General features: G+C 33.6%; 1 pseudogene; it reads right to left on the minus strand.

Moving 5' to 3' along the window:
- Positions 1–534: 534 nt before the first annotated feature.
- Positions 535–6729, minus strand: LOC121230693 (pyridoxine/pyridoxamine 5'-phosphate oxidase 1, chloroplastic-like; annotated as a pseudogene).
- Between the last annotated feature and the right edge of the window lie 11343 nt (positions 6730–18072).

The following is an 18072-nucleotide window of genomic DNA, read 5'->3' on the forward strand; positions in this document are numbered from 1 at the left end:
CTTAAGACATATAGATATGATAAATTTTGGTAAAAGTATTATAGAAGTCTGAGTCAGACTGAATTTTACTCTATTTACTCAAAAAATAGTAAATTAATATTTATACAATAAATAAAAGAGCAAACTAATATTTCTAAAAAATTTCATCTATTTCTACTATTAAAAACTGGCATAAGTGATAGAATACTCATATAATTACATGTGGCATGCCACATGTAACTTATTCTAACGTACAACGACTAATTTTTAACAGTAAAAATAAATGAAATTTTTAACAAAAGAACCAATTTGCTCTTTAATCAAATGTATAAAAACTAATTTGTCTATTTTTAAATAGAAACAAAATATAATTTAACTCCTAATAGAAAAGCTTTCACGGTACTTTTACCGATAAACTGTGAGATGATATGTTCATAAAATGATATTGATGGCCTACTTGTAAATATGCTAAACAAATTATGAGCAAAAGGGCAAGTTTTTTTACAAAAAATGCAATTTAGCAAGGGCAATGAAATGAATGGCACTAATAGGGGCTAAAATAACAGTGTCACACATTTATTCGCAAGCAAATTAAGCTTTCATACAATGAGTAAAACAATATAGGTAAGAACAGTAGTAAACGTAAGGGAAATTTGCCATCTTTTTCTTCTTTTTTCTTTTCACATCTTCTGAAATATGAATGTCTCAGTCAAGATTACATGTAAGAAATCTTGTTCATGCCATGCACTTGCGTCTTTTTAACCCCCGACCGAACTCCAGATTAACATTTCTGTATTTATAACTTGATGCTGTTAAATTTTTATGGTTTAAAATCTAGTCCCTGCGAATGCCACCAATGAAGTACATCCTTACATGGTTTGTGCAGAAATTGATAGAACAATACCGCAGTGGTGGACTTCACAATGAAGAAGCAGAATGTACTACTCAGGGCCAAACGAATCTCCAAACTTGTTTTCCATTGATTTTTTCTGGGGAATATTCCAACCTACCAAATATTACACACATTACCAATTGGACTAGCCTTCATTTGAACTTTAACCACAATTTTAAATTCTGCTCCTGGTCGAGGAATCATGTCCTCTATCTCCAAGGTAAACCAGGCATCTATCAGGAAGGAAGAAATTTTGAAGTGAGATGTAACTCTAGTGAAAATCCACTTTTTAACGTACAAAATCTGCATTTTCTGAGAAGCGGGATGGTTTCCTTTTTTCTTTTTTTTTTATAAATAAAACAAATTGGGTAGGGAAGAGCTTTGGGTGGCTTGGTCTTGCATGAAGTACTGCTCAAGGCGATTTAACTTCTTGAAAAATATTTAAAGCATTGTCAGCTTAAGCTAACATGGAGTTGACTCAATTATCAGCCCACATGGAAATAGCATTTATCCAAATATAGATCCTTAAAAAGGGTCCATATTATCCAAGCTCAAACGTTTATATATGTGGGTTTGAACTTGGGATAGATTTTGGACAAAATCCTCTTTCATTCATATTTTACAGCCTAGTTATTATAGTAAGCAACCTGTTGTGCAAACGGGACGGCTATCCTTGCCAAAACTCAAAACGCTCAGGTCGAAGTCTGTATCCTCTCCAGTGTTTAGGCTTTGGAATCAAACTCCTGCAACAAGGAAAAACATGAGGATTTTTTTGTTCTGATTACCGTTGCATTTGAGTCTCAAGCTTTTGATATAGCTAGTCATTTATGACGATGACCTGATGACCACATTAGATGCAGGTTCTAGAACCTGATTGAAGAAAATAGATAAATGGATATTAAGCCAACAAAAAACAGCTAAATGCAACACAGAGTATAGAAAATGTTGATACAAACAAAATTATCTGGGTCAAACACTGAAAACGAGTCAACTTACCCATCAGACTATTTTTCTTCTAGATCTTTGTTTTGTTGGTGCAGTACAAGCCGTCCATGAACTACAGTACTCTGAAGCAAGAAATTGATCTTTACTTTTCTCAAACCTATCATTTTTACTTCTAATGGACATTAACAAGGGAAGAAAAGATTTAGACCTATTATTCATGTTTCCAGAACATATTAACAGAATATAAAGTCACAGACCTGCTAGCTAAGTATAGCTCCAGTTTGACTTCCTCGAGGACGACTGTGGAAGTATTGCTTTGATTCCTCATCAGGAACGTTCTGCACCAATCCTTCCACTCTTACCTGGAAATCACAGTTCATTATAGCCCTTAGATATTCATAATGGAAACCAATGAACAAATTATAAGTTTGCACTATTTAGTCCAATTCTGTTCCACATTACAGCAAACTTCAATTTTGTATTGAATAATTCAAGATATATGCCTAATGGTCCAACACAAATTTCAACATACATCTGCAACATTTCTTTATTCATTAAAGCAGTTATTAGTAAGCTTATGGATAACATACAAAATTACAAGACGCACCCGAGTACCAGCAGGATTTCAGATTGCTCATTAAATTTACTCCCTCAGGAAGGCACCTATGCATAAGTACCAAGCTGCTATCATCTATCTCGCAATCCATCATTCGGACTCTTTCTCTTACGGACACACATTGACACATACACATATTGGCAGAAATAGGAAGGTCTCCGTGCACAAGTACAGAAACATTTTATCTAAAATCAGCATCCTCTCCATGTCAACTATGACAACCCAAAACAGTAGCCAGAATTCAATGTTAGTAATAGACTAAGACAACTCAGCAAGAAAAGCTTACTCCCTTGTTTTAGTCCCACTTTACATTTGTTTATACTCCTACTTTAGAACCAAAAATGGTCAATAGCAAAAGGCAGCTGGTTGCAAATGTGGATAATACATCCATAGTGTTAAGAATATGTGAATAGGATTGTGTCCCAAAACAATTGACAGGAAAGTAGAAATCAATTTCCTTCCCTTTATTTCGATTTCCAGAATGACCTATTTTGATTAAGAATTCAGACGCATCAAAGGGAGCTTGAAACCTTAGGAGTCATTAGAGAGGCCTAAATCTCTTTTAGCAGTAAAAATTCTGCTTGCCTTTGTTTTATTCATTGTCTCTTTAAATAGAGATAGCTTATTACAATGGTTAAGGAAAGTCGTATCAAACTAAATGAAGTCCTAAAAAACAACTATAATTCTAAGAGTCCTACCACATACCAAAAACTACTACTCGATATGCTGCTGTGTCCACAACAACACTCAGCTTCTGGAGAAAAAGCTTCTCAAGCTCAAAGTCAGGATAGACTTGATGATATAAATCAAGCCCAGTTAGTCTCACTTCAGTTTCTGGTTTTGAAGTATTTTAATGCGCTAATTCCTGCCAAAAGAGCTTCTCACATTGATGCCTAACAATATTGATTCATCACAACTATAACCTAAGCCCTTCACCCTTTGCCCTTCTCTCAGCCATTTCTGCCCTTGATGAATTTTTTACAAAAAAAGGCAGATGAATTTAGACAATTAGAATGAACCAAATCAGGAGTGCTGTGGAGCTCAACATCAAGTCAAACACAATCGGTTAACCCAGCAGTGAACAAACTAATGTGCAGATCTGCTCTGACATTCTTGCCCTTGCCAATCATTCCTGGAACTACCATTGGTATTTTCGATTGAACCCATTTGTTTCAGTCTGACATGCTTGCCTTAGCACTGAACTCATTTTTTTCAGGTTGACCAAATCTCCTAAGGGGTTGCTGCTTACCGAAGGATCAAAACAAAGTGAGCAATAATCTTGGAATTCTAACCAATTAGATTAAGTTGAAAATACCAAAGTTACACTTCACCCAGCACGTTGAAGGCTGCCAAACTCACATTGTCCACAAGCGGTCTTCTGACCCATCAAAAATAGGGAAGTCTAATTTCATGACCTGGGAGCAGCTCCTTTGAATGGCAAAACCACCCACCCGACAGCAGTAGCACCGTGCCTCCTCCAGCAGCTGGTGGGAGAGGTGCGCAGTCTAGGCTCTTATACTAAATTGTTAAGAATAAACGACTAAAAGATCAAGCCATAGGGTGATTGGTAGGGAAGTTGAGATCAATCGCCTTTCATTTATTCTGATTTCTGGAATGATCTATTTTGATTAACAATTCACACTTGTCAAGCATAGTCTGAAACCTTAGGACTCATTAGAGAAACCTAGGACTCATTAGAGAAACCTAGATCTCTTTTAGGGGTTTGGTAAAGTTTTGTTTGCCTTTGTTCTGTTCATCGTCTCTTCAAATAGAGATTACTTATTACAGTAATTAAGTAATGTCATATCAAACTAAATTAAGTGCTACAAAAAACAATTCCTTTTTTTCTAAGAGTCCTAAGACATACCAAAATCAACTTCTACTAAAATGCTGCAGTGTCCACAACATATATTTACAAAAAAGAAGTTTCATATTAAAAATAAAGTACAAACATACATAAAGGATTTCAACAGTTGGCATGAACCGCACTAAATCCTAAAGTCCACCATGACATGTTTCCCACAAAAAAATCAAGTGAAGAAAAGGAAATGATAGATAATCAGTATCTGAAATAGGTAAACTTCAATAATTTCAATCCTAGCATGCAGAAGTTACTCATATTCAAATATGAACCATGTTTTTTAGAAGAATAATCTTTACTTTCTTCAAAAGATAATTTTCACATCAACAAAAGTCATTCAATGTTCAAAATGAATAATCACAAGCCAGAATCCAATGTCCTACCTGCTGGTGAAGCCCATCCCAGTAGAAAAAGAAGTGATGCATGAGGGTTTTCAGATAACTCACGTGCCTTTCGACTTTCATAATTGGTATACCTGCTTAAAGTAAAAACATAAAAATATCACCAAAAAACATATATGTAAATAAAAACTACAGAAAACTGCTGTTAAAAGCACACAGTTCCATGATAGTAAAGGAACACTAACCAGACAAAACCATCTTTATCCACCTCTTTTAGCAATACCATTGCTGATGAGCTGCAGCAGACAGGAAGATGGTAAAACAAAACGAGAAAAGATCAACCAATAAACATCCAAAGCATAAATAAGTACTAAAATAAGCAAATAAACTCCAAAAAAAGCAGCTAACAGCTACCATCCCAAGCCCCATAACGTTGTTACGGGTTTAAACCAAAAGAAAAATGGCAGAGGTTGATGAAAAGGATTAGCACCCATAATGTTGCATTAACTGAACTCCTTTATCCAGAGGAATACATTTTCAAACTTCAAGCACTTAAACGAGTCAAATATAAAGCAGGTTCATATTGGTTAAGCTTATATTCCAATGTATGAAAATGGTTCGCTAAACCCAACCGAGCAATAAGTGATTTAATGAAGTGATCTAATCAGACCAGTGAAAATAAGCAATAATTCCAGAGCGCACATAGGTATGGAATATTGCATAAGTTTGCTTATTAAATATTTTGAAATATGTACAAAACACTTTAGCATAAAGAAAAAGAAAAAGAAAAGAGTTCTCGTAGCAGTGATAAAAAAAATATAAATTTTGAACTATAAGAAGACAATACTGATGAAGAATTAGAGAATCATCGCAGCATCATTTTATTTGCTTATAAAGAGATGGTAATCACAATATTATTGCAGCAACATGAGTAAAAACATAAACTAGAAGTTGAAAGAATTGAGAAAAAAAAGGAGTATTAAGTATTTACCATGAAATGAAAAGCCAAATATAGCATCTACTAGAATGTCAAAGTCCTCTGACAGGTCTGCAGGCAGAGAAAAGAGACTGACAGAGATTCCAGCTGCAAAACAAGCAGATTTACGTAACAACTCAAACCAGTTTATATTATTACAACATCCCTTGTGCCATACCTGAGTAACAAGGCCAGAATAAAGGGGTTTGGGAGTTCGCTTAGGATAACACGCAAAGGGCTTATACCCAAAGTGATACAAATGATGAGCAGCAACCAGCCCGTCACCTCCATTGTTTCCCGGACCACAAATAGCAAGAACACAATTATACTCACTCGGTTGACAAACCTGGAACAATAAAAGCTCCATTTGCACACCAAGAAACTATGTATCATCTTTTATGATCTCCAATAGAATTGTCAACAAAACAATATATACTTGACAGTAGTAGTAAGTGGACACTGACGGTAGCAAATAGCAAGACAAGGTAGAGCAACCAACTTAATATAAACAAAAAAGAAGCAGAACCCTTTATTGCAAACTTCTAATGCAATCTTAGACAAACTTAGACGCATCGAAATTCTGCGTGTTTACATTAGTATATGGCAAATAGAAAAAATTTTAAAATTCAACAAACAAAATGAAAAACGAAAGGTAATAGCCATTACCTCAGCAATCGATGTAGCTACGCTTAAACCAGCCAATTCCTGAAAATTCACATAAACTGAAACCATTCAAACTTTAAAACAAAAAAGAACAGGAAAAACGAATTGAGTTTTAAAAATGTTAACGAACCATTAACTGATCCACGCTAAAGCCAAGAGGCCCCATAAGAGTCTCATCAACCTCAGCAGCTTCTCGCTGTGTTAGGTACGAAATAGAAGCCGGATTTTGCACCGATGACTCCATTCGATGGTCCACTCACTTCACCGGATTTCAAACAAAACGGTCGGGTTGCAGGGCTCGAAATTTTACCCCCCCAAAAACCCAGATAATTAAAAGAATCTTTGCTTCACTTGGTTAAAGTGGTAGTAAGAAGGATTTACAGAGGAAAAGAAAATGAAAGTTTCTATTGAGAAGAAGCGAGGGAAATAGGCATATGATTTGGCTTTTATAAATGGATTGAGAATTGTTGTTTTACTAGTTTTAAATCTGCAAATGATGATTATATATGGGTTAATATACAATCTAGTATCTATATTTGGTTTCAATGTTGAATTTGGTACCTGAGTTTTTTTTTCAGTTTGATACCTTAGTTTGGCTTCAATATTCAATTTGGTACTTGGGATTTTTATTTTTTTTACAATTTGATATTTGAATTTGGCTTTAAAGTTTAATTTGGTACCCAGACCAAATGTTTTCATGTGGCCTAATGAATATATTTCACACGCATGCTCTAATAAAAAAAACATAGGTACCTAATTGGGACAAAAAAGTAAGTACCAAATTAAACATTAAAACCAAATTTAGGTACTAAATCGAGACGCAAAATTTTTTAACTATCCAATTGAAAAAGTTCACATGCCAATTTGAATATTGAGGCCAAATTCAAGTACCAAATTGGGAGAGAGAAAAACTATATATCAAATCAAACATTGAAGCCAAACTCAAATATCAAATAATATATTAACCATTTATAAAAACTAGTTTGCACAACTAAAATATATTAAAACATTTCTTCAAATGGTAAACTACATCATTAGTCACTAAACTATAGGTAAGTTTTAGTTTTGGTCATTTAACTAAAAAAAGTTACAATTTGGTTATTAAACCATTCAAAAGTTTTCATTTAAGTCACTAAACTATTCAAAAGTTTTAATGACCAAAAAAATTAGTTAACTGATCAAAACAAAAAGTTTCCTATAATTTAGTAACTAATGGTATAGTTTACCCTTCTTTAAAATACACTTAAATAATTGTAATGTTTAAAAAATAATATGTTTAAAAATTAAATTAGTATTGTCAAAATCATTTATTTCAATATTGTTTCTTAATTGAGTTAGTGTTAAGAGTCAACCATACACCAACTCAATTAGGTAATGAGTAAATTTTCATTTTTTTATAAAGTAAATTGTTTTTATTTTTTAGAGCATGATTTGTCTTTTTATATATTTAATATAGAAATTAAAAAAATGCACACATACAATAGAATTTGATTTTTTTTTCTATAGAATAGGATTTGAATTTAAAATACTATTGTTTTCATATCTTCACATTTACCAGTTCAACTAAAACCTCGTTTATTTTTATATCAAATTTTTATAAATATATTTGTTACATAATTTAATTTTTACCCACATTATGGGTGTGTCGTAATGTAGTTTAATATAAATGAATTAATACTTTGTAACCCGTATGATATATGTGTTAGATCTAATGCCTTAAGTATAGTATATTTATCTTTGTACACTTGTATTTTTCAAACAAACTGATTCAATAAATATCTATTGATTACATTAATATCTCTTATACATAACCCTCAAAGGTTTTGGCACGCAAAGCAAAATGTAAGCAAATATTAGTTCACTGGTTATCTAATATTTAACTAATATTAGCTCAATATTAGTAGATAACCCTCAAAATGTCATTGGACAAACACTTATTAAGTGGCTTTCATAATGATATATAATTAGGAAGAGCTTAGTTAGGATACTTGATTAAAATAAATTCCACAATAGAAGAGTTCATAGGTTAAAATTTTAGCTTATACTCAAAAGTGCTTTTTGATCCAAAAACACTTTTGAAAAGTACTGCTAAAATAGCATAAGTGAGTTCCATATATATTTATAAGCTTTTACTTTGCTCGGGTTGATTGGACAAGTGCCCAAATTTCGCGATTTGCTATTTGGCTATCTTGTATATTCAATAGGGGTGAGTGCTCGATTGAGTTTGTAACACCCCCTCACCCAAAGCAGTCACCGGAATAAGGCTACGAGGCATTACCGGACTTATACACTAACATTTATACCAAACCGAGTCATAAACTTTACACTTCAGATCAATTCTTATCAAATTTTATCTTAAAGTCCTTAATATGGGCCTACGGGGCCCTATATATGTTTTAGAAGTGATTTGAGACTAAACCGGAAACTTTGGAAAATTTTCCTTGAAGATAGGGGCACATGCCCGTGTGGCTTGGGACATGCCCGTGTGGCCTGGAACATGCCCGTGTGGCCTGCCCATGTGCAGATTCTGACTTTTCCACATGGCCTGGGCACACGCCCATGTGATTTGGCCGTGTGAAAACATAATTTTTGACCATTTTAAAGCTATTTTCACATATTAAACACGTCCTATTCATGCCTAAAACATTTACTTATATATCTTAATCAAATAACATTCTTTTTATCCATTTCTTGTACCTAAATACAATTATACACTAATAGAATCCAACCAATCAATTATTTCAAGCCAAAACATGTATATTTCATTTTCCATTCACAAAACATTACATTCAACATAGTTTACATACTTAATTATTCATATAATTATATTTCTAAATCAAATCATATACATGCCATATAAAATAAAAATTTGTTTAACAAAAATCTACCGGAGTAAATCTGGATAGTGTGACCCTTGGTGTAGATCCGATCCTTCGTATGTATATAAGTCAATCTACAAAACAAATCACATACACAAGTAAGCTTATAGAAGCTTAGCAAGCTCATAGGCATAATAACACAAATCTTACCGAACACTGTACACAATTATATATGTATTAGTTAAACTATTTCATCCTGCAAATCACAACTTCATTAATAAACTCATTTGAATGATTTTCATGATGCACTTCACGAACTTAATTCTTTTGGGCCCATTTCTTATTTATTTCCATTATCAAATTAGGGAACAATAATAGAGTTGAGTGCTTCATTATCCATTGCCATAGTAAACTATGGACTTTCTCATTATCACACATCACATACCGAAGCCATAGCCCTGCCATGGTCTTATATGGATCACATATCATACCGAAGCCATATCCTAGATATGGTCTTATACGGAATCTCATTTTCACATCACACCGATGTCATAACTCAGCTATGGTCTTATACGCGAGTATGAATCACATTGTACCGATGCCATAGCCTAGCTATGGTCTTATACGGAAGCACATATCACATATTTTCCGTCAACTCAGTATGGTTATAAAATGAAAGCACTCAAACCATTGTTCCAACTAATTTGTTCTTTTAGTTACACGTTATTCATTAGTTAATACAATTTGATAATATTCATCTACAATAAAATACTTTAACAGTCATAAGATTTTCATATCAAACATTGAACTTTGCCATATGAACTTACCTGGGCTAATTTGCGTAAGTCGTAGAAATTTAGGGACTATTCTTGAATTTTCTCCTTTCCACGATTCACTTCGTTTTCTTAATCTATAATTATAAAATCATTCCTTCATTAGCATCTATTTCAATTTCATTCTATTTCACAATTTATTCCCTTAATTTTCAAAATTACACAATTACCCCAAACTTTTCAATTTTTACAATTTAGTCGTTGCTCAATTCATTCATAAATTAAACTCATTGCTTTCAAATATCATTTTATCTAAACCATATAAACTATTTCACAGCCTTTGACATTCTAAGATTCAACACAAAACTCTAATTCCAACAACGTTCACAATTAGGTCCTAAAATAAATTTCTATGCAAATCTCTTCATAAAATCATCATATAATGAAATTAAAACCTTATACTCAACTTGCTATTGCAAATGCCAAAGCACCAAGAGCGGCAACTCCAAGTTCTTTCATACCCTCAGCTCAGGGAAAAGAGCTAACTGCTGCGGGAGAGGCGACTTCTCTTTCACTTCATTCACGGGAGACCTACCAAATCTGCGCATTTCTATAAGTCATGGTCACATGTCTTGTGAACATTCAACCATCAAGAGTGAAGGTCAAAGGAATGCTTTTCTAATGAAATTAAAACCATAATTCCATGACAAATCATCATAAACTTTCAGCACTTACTCATGGTAACTTTCTAAAATATTCATAAAAGCAAAAACTAATGAATTAGATATTAGGACCTAGTTGCAAAAGTCTCAAAATCACAAAAATCACAAGAAATAATCAAGAATTGAGCTTACATGTAATAGAAATATGAGAGACCAGCTTAAAATAACCCTTCAATGGTGTTTTTGCTGGAGAAGATGAAGAAAATTGAAGAAAAATCTAGATTTTTACCTAATATATCATATTTTACAATTTAATAATTACCCAATTCCAATTTTGCCCATTGTTCACACTTGATTTTTATTTTTCCAGCACACACCTGCCGTTCAGCCCAATAATAGGTGTTTAATTACCTATTTAGTCTTCCTTTAATAATTACTAGAGCTATTTAATCATATTTCACAATTTTACACTTAATTCAATTTAGTCATTTTTACCCAATTCACTACCGAAACCTTAAAATTTCTTAACAAAACTTTAATACTAACTTACTAACACTTCATAAAATTTATAAAAGTATTTATGGCTCATTTTATGAATTTGAAGTCTCAATACCTTGTTTTTATCTTATTTAATCTACAAATTTCTTTTAATTCATAATTTCACTAATTCGAAATTATTTCTAAAACCACACTTAACTTTTACTTACTAATATCTAAACTCACATGTCGGATTTAGTGATCTCAAATCACTATTCCGATATCACTGAAATTTGGGCCGTTACAACACTCCCCCCTTAGGAAATTTCGTCCTCGAAATTTCGTACCTGAAAACAAATGCAGATATTGTGATCTCATAGATTTTTCCGTCTCCTAGGTTGCCTCCTCCAATCCATGTCGATGCCATAACACTTTTACTAATGGTACTCATTTATTCCGTAGCTCTTTAACTTCCCGAGCAAATATTTTCACTGGTTCCTCCGAATAAGTCATATTTGATTGTGGCTCTATCTCAGTATGAGGAATCACATGTGAAGGGTCTGATCTATACCGTCTCAATATAGATACATGAAATACATTATGAATTTTCTCAAGTTCTAGAGGCAAGGCCAATCTATAAGCTACTGGACCAATCCTCTCAGTGATCTCATACGGCCCGATAAATGTGGACTAAGCTTTCCTTTTCTACCAAATCGTAGAATTTTCTTCCATGAAGAAACTTTCAAGAACACACGATCACCCATATTGAACTCTGTATCTCTTCTTTTCAAATCCACATAGGACTTCTGACGATCAGAAGCAGCTTTCAAACTTTTTCGAATAATCCGAATTTTTTCTTCAGTTTCCCGAATTAAATCCACTCCCATTAATTTCGATTCACTTAATTCTGACCAATACAACGGAGTTTTACATTTTCTTCCATACAGAGCTTCAAATGGTACCATTTTGATACTAGCTTGATAAATATTATTATAAGCAAATTCAGCTAAAGGTAAATACATTTCCCAGCTACCACTGAACTCGAGTATACAACACCTCAACATATCTTTCAAAATTTGAATCACTCGTTCTGATTGCCCATCAGTCTGAGCATGAAAAGCTGTACTAAATTTTAATTTGGTACCTAAAGCTTCCTGTAGTTTACTCCAAAATCTCGAAGTAAACCTCGAATCTCGATCTGAAATAATTGACGTCGGCACCCCATGTAATCTCACAATTTTTGACACATATAATTCCACTAAATTTTCAAGCGAAAAATCCGTTCTGACCAGAATAAAATGCGCTGACTTAGTTAATCTGTCTACTATCACCCAAATTGAATCTTTCTTCTTCGAAGTCACGGGCAATCCAGATACAAAATCCATAGTCACATGTTCCCATTTCCATTTTGGAATCATTACAAGTTGTAACAAACTCGTGAGTACTTGATGGTCTGCTTTTACCTGTTGACAAATCAAGCATTTCACTACAAATTCACAAATTTCTCGCTTCATACCTGGCCACCAATACATTTTCTTCAAATCACAATACATCTTCGTACTGCCCGGATGAATCGAGTACATGCTACTATGAGCCTCTGATAAGATATCATTCTTTAATTCTGGATTATTCGGAACACAAATTCTATTGTGATAGTATAACATACCACCATTATCAATAGAGTACTCTAAGTTCATGTTGTCTTGAACTATTTGTCGTTTTAGCACCAACTTCAGATCTTCATCTTGCAACTCTCGAATTCGTTGAAAGAATACTGGTTTTGCATTTAATTCCGTTAACATAGAACCATCTTCATTAACAGACAAATGAGCATTTAACGCCCGAAGAGCAAATAATGACGATTTCTGACTAAGTGCACCTGCCACTACATTTGCCTTACCCGGATGATAATCAATGACAAGATCGTAATATTTCAATAGTTCTAACCATTGCCTCTGTCTCAAGTTTAGCTCTTTCTGCGACATTAAATATTTCAAACTTTTATGGTCTGTATACACATAACATTTCTCCCCATATAGGTAGTGTCTCCAAATTTTTAGAGCAAATACGATAGCAGCTAGCTTAAGATCATGTTTAGGGTAGTTTCTCTCTTGTGGTTTTAACTGCTGAGAAGCATATGCTACAACTTTTCCTGACTGCATCAATACACAACCTAAACCATTCAGAGATGCATCACTATATACTATATACGGCACACTTGATTCAGGCTGAGTCAATACTGGGGCCTTTGTCAACCTTTTCTTTAATTGATCAAAACTTCGTTGGCATTCTTCCTACTATACAAATCCAACATTCTTCTGTAGTAACCGGGTCATCGGTAAAGCAATCATTGAAAAATCATTCACAAATCAACAGTAGTAACCAGCTAACCCAAGAAAACTTCGCACTTCCGTAACATTCTTTGGAGTTTTCCAGTTAATCACTGCTGACACCTTGTTCGGATCTACTCGTACACCATCAGCCGACATAATGTGACCCAAGAATCCCACTTCATGAAGCCAAAATTCACATTTGTTGAATTTTGCATATAACTGTTTTTCCCTCAAAATCTGCAGTACAATTCTTAAGTGCTGAGCATGCTCAGATTCTGTCATTGAATAGATTAGTATATCGTCAATAAACACAACCACAAATCTATCCAGGTAGGATTGAAAAATTTGATTCATTAAATCCATAAAAGCAGCAGGAGCATTCGTCAAACCAAATGGCATAACTAAAAACTCATAGTGACTATACCGAGTTCTAAAAGCTATTTTTGGTACATCACATTCCTTTACCTTTAACTGATAATACCCAGATCTGAGAACTATTTTAGAAAACATCGCGGCATCCTTAAGTTGATCAAATAAATCATCAATACAAGGCAAATGCTATTTATTTATTTTTAATCGTTACCTTATTCAACTGTCTGTAATCTATACACAGCCTCAATGAACCGTCCTTCTTTTTCACAAATAAAACAGGTGCACCCCATGACGATATACTCGATCTAATAAAGCCTTTGTCCAACAACTCTTACAACTGTGTCTTCAATTCTTTTAATTCAGCTGGAGCCATTCTATACGGTGTCATTGATATGGGAGCTGTTCCCAGAAGCACATCTATCACAAACTCAACCTCTCTATTGGGTGGTAAACCTGGTAATTCTTCAAGAAATACATCCATGAATTCATTCACAACAGATAATTACTTTAACTTTGATTCAGGACTTCGAGTATCAAGAATATAGGCTAAATAAGTCTCATTTCCTTTACGCAACAATTTTCGAGCAGAAATAGATGAAATCATTCTAACAATATCATCCAAATTTCCAGACTCAACCAAAATAATATCTCCTGTCTGACATTTCAAACTAATTCGTTTTTCTCGACAATTCACTACGGCATCATGTTTCATTAACCAGTCTATTCCCAAGATAATGTCAAATTCCCGAAAGGGTAGCAACATCAAATCAGCGGGAAAATCACGGCCCTTAACTTTCAGTGGACAGTTGTGGCATATTAAATTAACTACCACACTTTGACCTAACAGATTTGTAACTTGTACATCATAAACAGTAGGCTCAACAAATAAATTCTTTTCGGATGCTATCATAGTACAAATATATGAATGAGTAGATCCAGGGTCTATTAAAGCATACATAGGAACATTATAAAGATAGAAAGTACCAGCAATTACGTCCGGAGCTGTCCCTTCTTCTCTTGCTCGAATGGCATAAGTACGAGTAGGAGCTCTAACTTCTGATCGACTAGCAGTATCTTTCATACCCAAACGAGTAGCCCCTGTAGCACTGCTCTGACCAGAGCGTCTTTCTTTTTGAGGAGGAGTTTTCTATTTCTTCTTCTGTTCTATTTCTTCTACTTGTAATTGGGGACAATCACAAATAAAGTGATCCGTGGCCCCACATTTATAACAAGTCCTAATTTGCTTCTACATTCACCGGGGTGACTTCTTCCACAATGTTGGCACTTAGGCCTTTGGGTATTTTGTACACTACCAACACTAATAGCAGGTCTGTCAGATGCCTTATAATCAGATTGTCTTGGTCTACTCTTTCCCGATCTTTTCAGTGCTGAAGTGGCTCGACTAAATTCCTTTTTAGATTTCTTCATTGGTAAAGCTGAAAATGACTTAGATGCACTTCTTTTAAAAGATTCTTTACTTCTTCTATCTCGTTGCATCTTTCTATTATATACTTCTTCAAGTTTCTGAGCACGATCTGATAAAACAACAAATTCTTGTATCTCAGTGCCCCCTATCATCATTTTAATCTCATCATTAAGCCCTTCTTCAAATCTGATACACATTTCTTCCTCAGTGGGTACGATATCTCGAGCTTATTTACTCAGATAAATAAATTTTCTTTCATATTTAGCCACTGGCTTGTTTCTTTGTCGCAAGTCGAGAAATTTTCTTTTCTTCTTATCCAGATATCTTCTACCGACATATTTCTTCTTAAATTCATTTTGGAAAAATTCCCAAGTGATCTTCTCAGCCGGTACCACAGCTTCTATTGTTTCCCACCAGTTATAAGCTTCTTCTTTCAGTAATAACACAGAACATACTAATAATCATCTGGTGAGCACGCCATTTGCTTAAACAACCTCGTTATGCTTCGTAGCCAATACTCAGCTTTGATGGGGTCATCATCTGTTTTTCCCAGAAATTCTTCGGCCCCATGTTTTCTGAGTTTTTCAAATGGAGAACGTTTACTAGATTCAGTTGTCGGAGGAGGTGGAGGAGCAACCGGGGGTACTACCGATGTTGAAATAGGGGGAGGAGGTTGCTGAGTCTGATTTCTTTCTCGCACATTCTCATTATACCACTGATTCATTAATCCATAAATCATATTTTTGGGCTCTTGTTCTCGCATCAATGAAATTGAAACTTCACTACTTGTTTCTTGTTCAGAGGTTTGTACTCTACTATTAACTTATTCTTGCTCAGTTTGTTCTGGTCTATCTGGCATTTTTTCAAATCGAAGATAATCTATAATAAAAACAAGGATTAGATCGGATCATACACATCACACTATCACAGATTTATATGGCATGTAATTTTAAACACTTTTTTCATCATACATATTCCAAGAATTGGCTAAATCGAAGCTCTGATACCAATAAATATAACACCCCCTAACCCCAAACCGTCTCCGGAATAGGCTACGAGGCATTACCGAACTTATACACTAACATTTATACAAAACCGAGTCATAAACTTTACATTTTAGATCAATTCTTATCAAATTTAATCTTAAAGTCCTTAATATAGGCCTACGGGGCCCTATATATGTTTTAGAAGTGATTTGAGACTAAGCCGGGAACTTTGGAAAATTTTCCTTGAAGATAGGGGCACAATGCCCGTGGGGCTTGGGACACGCCCGTGTGGCTTGGAACATGTCCGTGTGGCCTGCCCATGTGCAGATACTGACTTTTCCACATGGCCTGGGCACACGCCCATGTGATTTGGCCGTGTGAAAACATAATTTTTGACCATTTTAAAGCTATTTTCACATACTAAACACACCCTATTCATGCCCAAAACATTTACTTATATATCTTAATCAAATAACATCTTTTTTATCCATTTCTTGTACCTAAATACAATTATACACTAATAGAATCCAACCAATCAATTATTTCAAGCCAAAACATGTATATTTCATTTTCCATTCACAAAACATCACATTCAACATAGTTTACATACTTAATTATTCATATAATTATATTTCTAAATCAAATCCTATACACGCCATATAAATCAAAAGTTTGTTTAACATGGCCAAATCACATGGGCGTGTGCCCAGGCTGTGTTGAAAAGTCAGAATCTGCACATGGGCAGGCCACACGGGCATGTTCCAGGCCACACGGGCGTGTCCCAAGCCACACAGGCATGTGCCCTATCTTCAAGGAAAATTTTCCAAAGTTCCCGGTTTAGTCTCAAATCACTTCTAAAACATATATAGGGCCCCGTAGGCCTATATTAAGGACTTTAAGATGAAATTTGATAAGAATTGATCTGAAATGTAAAGTTTATGACTCGATTTTGTATAAATGTTAGTGTATAAGTCCGGTAATGCCTCGTAGCCCTATTCCGGTGACGGCTTGGGGTTAGGGGGTGTTACAGAGTTGAGTTAAATTGAGTGAAAAGACGTCAAATTAATTGAGTTGGCGAGTCTTATTTTATCAGTTTAACTTAATTTGAATTTTTTTTCAAATCAAGTTACTTGAAATGAAACTCAAGTCGAGTTGAATCGAGTGAAATTGTTCAAGTTAAGTTAAAAAAAATAAACATGTCAAATTAAAATATTGTTACAGTATAATTAATTCCATGTTAGAGCATATAAATTTAAAATCATATATATTTGGAAATTTTTCGAAGCAAAATAAGAAAAAAAACACTATTATTTAAAAAAAATTAAAACTATTATAAAGTTAAATCATTAATTAACTTATTCTCAAAAATATTATTTTAGAAATTTTTTAAAAGATTTAACTTTCTATATATATTCTTTAGAATTTTTTTTAAAATTATAAATTTTAGAATTTTTATAAATATATTAAAATTTAAAAATTATTTTAATTATTTTTGTAATTTTTATTGAGATATGGTCAAATTTGCTCGTTTTCAAAATTGACATAGACCAAAGGGGTATTTATACCAATATGTTATTCGAATTATTCGAGTTATTCAAATTGTAAAATTTATTTCAACTCGAACTTGAAACTTGGATAAATAATTCGAATTGACTCAAAAAATCAAATAACTCAATATTTGAATTTTCTTCAATCTTTTCAAATTGAATCGAGTTTTACTATTTAAAAAAATTAAGTTTATTTTTTCATTTTGCACATTATTAAATATTTTTAAATTACTATTTAATAAAAACTTATATTTTTATCTTTTTAAAAGTACAAGATGTTAAACCTTCAACATGAAGTTTTACTTTAGATTTTAAAAACATTTTGATTTGTAATATTAATTTTTGTAAATATTTTAAGAATTATTTTCATTCTATTTTATTTCCAATAACTGACGTGGAAATTA

The sequence above is a fragment of the Gossypium hirsutum genome, chromosome A06 (assembly GCF_007990345.1).
Source record: "Gossypium hirsutum isolate 1008001.06 chromosome A06, Gossypium_hirsutum_v2.1, whole genome shotgun sequence".
Classification (NCBI taxonomy): Eukaryota; Viridiplantae; Streptophyta; class Magnoliopsida; order Malvales; family Malvaceae; genus Gossypium; species Gossypium hirsutum.